At 38.7% G+C, this 6,322-nt stretch overlaps 2 long non-coding RNA genes across 2 annotated transcripts; both read right to left on the bottom strand.

The window, feature by feature from the left end:
• Positions 1-1,724: 1,724 nt before the first annotated feature.
• On the bottom strand, positions 1,725-2,347 carry LOC306713552. Its single transcript, XR_013767598.1, has 2 exons — positions 2,257-2,347; positions 1,725-2,100 (listed from the first exon to the last, which is right to left on the bottom strand). It is a non-coding gene; the product is annotated as an uncharacterized lncRNA (long non-coding RNA).
• Positions 2,348-5,448: 3,101 nt separating this feature from the next.
• Positions 5,449-5,985, bottom strand: LOC306712968. The gene is made up of 2 exons (XR_013767572.1): positions 5,917-5,985; positions 5,449-5,820 (listed from the first exon to the last, which is right to left on the bottom strand). It is a non-coding gene; the product is annotated as an uncharacterized lncRNA (long non-coding RNA).
• Positions 5,986-6,322: the final 337 nt, after the last annotated feature.

Raw genomic sequence — 6,322 nt, forward strand, 5'->3', positions numbered from 1 at the left:
CAACAAAAAACTGAATGTGTGTGAATGCGCTTCAGTGTTCGTAACATAACAGACTGTCAAAGTAAATGCAGGTCTCAAAACCAACTGTTTGTTTGTGCAGGTAGCTCTGACAATCACTGCTGAGAGACTCAAAGCTGGAAGAGTTGGGGAGAAATAGGAGAATGTATAGTTCCATGTGAAAAGAAAAACATCTTTTTGTAAAGAAATCAATTTAAGCCAAAAGGTGAGCCAATGTAGAATAATCTATCATATAAATTAGGCTGGGTGCAGTTTGATTTTATTGAACAAACTTCACGTTGCATGAAATTACTTTACATTTCGGCCTGGCTCCAAAATGAACAAAAACAATTAAATGTACTATATCTCATTTCTGCTCTTCAAACATCTTAGTTTGCACGTAGTTAGATCAGAGAAGTCTTTTTCTGGGGTTGTGCCACAAATCCTCTTAATAAGTTCAGTGTTTGGGCCGCTGTATTTATAGAATCCTGCTTACGGCCGTGGTTGCCAGTAGGTGGCTCTATGACTATGAGTTAATATTGGCATGCAGAAGTCCTAAAGTCATGACAGTCATGATGTCAAGTTTGGGACAGTTTTGACAAAGTACAGTCGAGTTACAACAGCTTGATGGATGATGGATTCACAGGCTCAGAGAGGCTGTCAGCTGATTGTGTCCAACATCCCCGAATCTTTAATTACACAATCTGTTTTGCCCCAAATTGCGCATGCTCGTCAGAACTAGTCTCTACAGGCGAGCGCGAGCTCAAAGACCCATTTGAGAGGAGAACTTTGGCAGAGAAACTACAGTGAAAGAGCTGATCCCAGATCAACCTGACCTCACAATCAGACAGCAGACTAGAGGGAAAGGTAAGCGGTACATGCAAAGCTTCTCTAGTAGCTGTACACCAGACAGGTTTGGCTCGCTGGATGCAGTCATGTTAATAACTTATTTAGCTTTTTAAAACAATGGGGACAGATCCAGCATGCACAGTTACGGGAGTGAGGGATATGAAGCACCTGTCTGAGAAATGGATATATAGTTATAAATAAATCGTTGTATTTAAATATATATATATATATATATATATATATATATATATATATATATATATATATATATATATATATATATATATATATTTATATATCCATGGATAACTACAGCAAAGTGAACATCTTTTCTTCTACATAGTTGTCCTCAGTCTCATCTGCTTAACTTGGTTATGGAGGCATCAACATTTAATTGAGATGGTAAATTAACAGTGAAAACTCATTATAGCTTAATTTAACACCATTATTCCTAATTACACTTCATGTTTACTTCTCCTGATCTTTACCTAACAAAGTCCATAGGGGTGTCTCAATAAATAAACATGTTCTATTCTATATATAGATATATACATATATGTGTGTGTTTTATATTATACTGAATCTTATTATATGATATATATATTATTATATTATCCTGAATTGCCTGTGAGGGTGACAAAAATAAGATGTCCTGACGTGTTTGTCAAAGTGTTATTTACTGCTTTTTTTGTGTTGGAATAAATGTTAAATATTTAACTACAAAATAGTAATGCGTGTTTGATACCTTAATTTTTTGTCTAAAAATAATAAACCTACCATGAGAAGGAGAGTACAAAGTGAATGTGGCACACACAGAGTGAGTCGATCCGAGCAGCAAAGCGATGGAGCAAAGACAAGAAAAAACCTCAGGCAGGAAATTTGGGCAACATTTTATTTATATGCTTTATCTTTTCAGACCATCAAATCTCAGCATAGTCTCCACAGGTTTTGACATGTTCAGTTAACATCCGGACAGACTTGGGTTTCTGACAAAAACAAGGTTAATTGTGAGAGGGGGCATTTCTTCTTCTGGTTTTGGGAAGAAACTCCTTGGCACCCTCAGAATTACTTGTAGCCTTTCACCATGTTTGGCATGATGGTTTCGTCCTTAGCCACTAACCGGTTCACTTGCTTGCTGATTAGTTGGGGAATCTCCCCGGCGGGGATGCCCATTGGGGAGACCACCTTCGATGTCATCATCCCGGCAGTCAGGGCAGTATTGTTGTCAATCGCCACTTTCGCTACCACGGATGCCTTGAGGAATAGAAAATAAAAGGTCAGACATTATTATTGTTCTCATGGCACAGTTGAAAAAAAAAATCTAAAATGTTTTCTTAAAGGTTCTCTGTCTTTCTAAACAGTAAAAATGTAATTTTACTGTGGCTCACATCTGGAGCAAGAATATCTCACCATTTTTTCCAAAGAAAAGAAGACAAAAAACAATCAAGTGAAAATTAATTACTTAGCGGAGAACGAAGTGAAAGCTGTAGCTGAGACTTCTGACAGGACAGGTTCATGTGCTGCATCTTATATACAGTATGTGGGAGGACTTAACCGGCACACCCCGTTTTCTATTGGCCTGAAAGTAGGTCACTGTGTCGCACCTCCTTTTGCCAATTATAATGGAAATTTGATATTCTTGTGAGTAAAGTATATCTTGTTTTTGTGCAAAGTATCACAAGCTTGCATTCTATAAGTTGTGATCCATGCATTAGCTGACTGCCTGCACACATATCCTCTTCTTCTTGCTGACGAATAACAAGCCCTTACTGTATATGCACATGTTCAATGCCTCACTGATAAAACGTATTTATATGTGTGTCTGTTGTTACGCCCTTCTTTTACTGCCACGGCCTGGAGCAGGATGTTCTAGTAAACAGCACCCCATCCTTGAGCAATATAAGCTAAAATGATTTTCCACCACAATATGCAAATGTCATAGAAATTACAGAGTTTCACGATGTTCTAATAGATATACAATATTTTGGGTAAAAAGCAAGCTGAGACAGGGGAAAACTCTCCCATGCGCCCATCCCAAAATCACATGAGAAAAGACAAAATAGATGCCTCTGATGAAGCTCTGGCTCAAGTTCAGTCAATACTCTTGCATGCCTACGCCCGTGGTTTAGTTCTCATACATCTGGAAATCACTCCTCAGGCATGCACACTCATTTCCTTGTTGTTGTCTGGGGCTGTTGATCATGATCTCAACTGTCTAGATCAGCTGGTCTCTTCTATCCAATAGCACAATGACACAATTGTTAGCTGTTGGGAAAAATACAGAATGATGTGTGCAAAATCTTTGTACTTTTCCAAGATGTTTGGAAACAGACTGCGCACTTGTTTTCATATCGCCTTCATTTTCATATGAACTTGCTAATCACAGAATGTTTTTGAAGACAGATCCACATTTGCTTCAATGAGGTGCGCACCTGGACAGGCACCCACACAGGTAACATGAATCAACCAAGAAGATGGTTGGAACTGGTCCAAACCTTCACTATACCATGTGTGAAAGTTGTTTGTCACAGTGTATAAAAGACAGGGACTTAGAGACAGAGCTCTGAGCAGCTACGAGATGCAGAACTGTATGTGCTGTATCCTGTTCCTTCTTGCAAGAATAAATCTCCTGATTATTGATTTCACACTTGGTGTCGAATATAGTTTTTCTAACATTAGCCTATCATCTTGCTGCTGTCTCTCTTAAATAGGATTGTCTCTCTACCTTCAGTACGTGCTGTTACGCAACATTTAGAAACTATGACTATTGAAGGGCCAAACGTAGCACCCTCGAAAAATGTAACCTTCCTCAAATACAGCGGGCCATGTATCTAGGTAGAGACTACAAACACAATTTTAATAAGTGCTAGGACAAGTTGGCAGGGGTACATTTTTTCAAACAGAGATGATGATGTTCATATCACATATTAGAAAACAACAGATTAACAAAACTTTTCATAATCTTGGGGAAATCCTCTGATCCTGAGCTACAGACAGCAGGATTACTGCAAGTCAGTGTTTTTGGGACATTTGGGACATTAATGCACACAATAAACAGTGTACAGTTCACTACAATACTGGCTGGATGGAGTTAAACAACGTTCCTATCTGTATTCAGTCAGAGATGAGTTGAAAAGCTCGCTTGGATGAATCCAGCTGTACAACAGCTCTATCTAGTGGTTCAAGTACAACATTACTTCTATTTGTGTTTTCCCTAAAAAAAACACCAGAAATCTTAACGTGTAAAAATATTAACGTGTTAGCAGAAAGTATTAACTGACCAAATGTGTAATGACCTTTTCGTACTGTTCTCACCTGATAAGCTTCTAAATTGAACTGTGGTAAGTGTTGTTAAGAAAGCATCTTGCAGATCTTCTTGTTAAACTAAGATTTGGTTTAATAAATAGTTGCATGTTAATGATTATGCAGGAAGAAAAAAGAATGCATTCAAGAGGGTCGATAAAGAACTCTGACTCTCTTTACATTTGCGGTAATGATTGTGGCAATTCTAATTGAAGCTGCAAGCAGCAATAAACAAAAGCGATGAATAAAAAACTATGCAAATTATAAATATCTGTGTTTTTGAAATATGAAATGCACCCAGTAATATGTGTAAAATATGATATCTGCTCAAAATATCTGCTTTTCCTGCACGTCCTCGCCGCCTGTCTGCATGTCTCAGCAGCGCTGGGGCTCTGGAGGACGTGCCCACAGGAGGCGGGTCTATGAAGCAGTTTAGCCAATTGCTGATCAAAAATGTAAATGTGTAACAATTTAGCCAATCAGCGTCCTCATATAATTTAAACATCGGTACAATCAGTTTTGCCCCAAATTGCGCATGCTCGTCAGAACTAGTCTCTACAGGAGCGCGAGCTCAAAAGACCCATTTGAGAGGAGAACTTTGGCGGAGAAACTACAGTGAAAGAGCTGATCCCAGATCAACCTGACCTCACAATCAGACAGCAGACTAGAGGGAAAGGTAAGCGGTACATGCAAAGCTTCTCTAGTAGCTGTACACCAGACAGGTTTGGCTCGCTGGATGCAGTCATGTTAATAACTTATTTAGCTTTTTAAAACAATGGGGACAGATCCAGCATGGACAGTTACGGGAGTGAGGGATATGAAGCACCTGTCTGAGAAATGGATGTATAGTTAGAAATAAATAATTTATAAATATACATATATATATATATATTTATATATCCATGGATAACTCTGTCAAGCTAGCCATATTTGGCAAAGTGAACATCTTTTCTTCTACATAGTTGTCCTCAGTCTCATCTGCTTAACTTGGTCATGGAGGCATCAACATTTAATTGAGATGGTAAATTAACAGTGAAAACTCATCATAGCTTAATTTTACATCATTCATGTCCTGACGTGTTTGTCAAAGTTTTATTTACTGCTTTTTTTCGTGTTGGAATAAATGTTAAATATTTAACTGCAAAGTAGTAATGCGTGTTTCATACCTTTTAATTTTGTGTCTAAAAATAATGAACCTACCATGAGAAGGAGAGTACAAAGTGAATGTGGCACACAGAGTGAGTCGATCCGAGCAGCAAAGCGATGGAGCAAAGACAAGAAAAAACCTCAGGCAGGAAATTTGGATAACATTTTATTTATTCTTTCTTTTCAGAACATCAAATCTCAACATAGTCTCCACAGGTTTTGACATGTTCAGTTAACATCCGGACAGAGTTGGGTTTGTGACAAAAACAAGGTTAATTGTGAGAGGGGGCATTTCTTCTTCTGGTTTTGGAAAGAAACTCCTTGGCACCCTCAGAATTACTTGTACGTCTTCACCATGTTTGGCATGAGGGTTTCGTCCTTAGCCACTATCCGGTTCACTTGCTTTCCCACTATGCTGGACATCTCCCCGGCAGGGATGCCCGCTGGGCTGACCGACTTCGACATCATCATCGCCGGAGTCAGGGCAGTATTGTTGGGGATCAGCTGGGTGGCAACCACGGACGACTTGAGGAATAGAAAACAAAAGGTCAGACATTATTATTGTTCTCATGGCACAGTTGAAAAAATACATATTTTTTTCCTGGAGCAAGATTATCTCACCATTTTTTCCAAAGAAAAGAAGACAAAAATCAATCAAGTGAAAATTAATTAATTAGCTGTAGCTGAGACTTCTGACAGGACAGGTCCATGTGCTGCATCTTATATACAGTATGTGGGAGGACTTAACCGGCACACCCCGTTTCTTATTGGCCTGAAAGTAGGTCACTGTGTCACACCTCCTTATGCCAATTGTAATGGAAATTTGATATTCTTATGAGTAACTTGTTTTTGTGCAAACTATCACAAGCTTGCATTCTATAAGTTGTGATCCATGCATTAGCTGACTGCCTGCACACATATCCTCTTCTTCTTGCTGACGAATAACAAGCCCTTACTGTATATGCACATGTTCTATGCCTCACGGATAAAACTTATTTATATGTGTGTCTGTTGTTACGCCCTTCTT

This window comes from Pholis gunnellus, assembly GCF_910591455.1.
Source record: "Pholis gunnellus genome assembly, chromosome: 21".
NCBI lineage: Eukaryota > Metazoa > Chordata > Actinopteri > Perciformes > Pholidae > Pholis > Pholis gunnellus.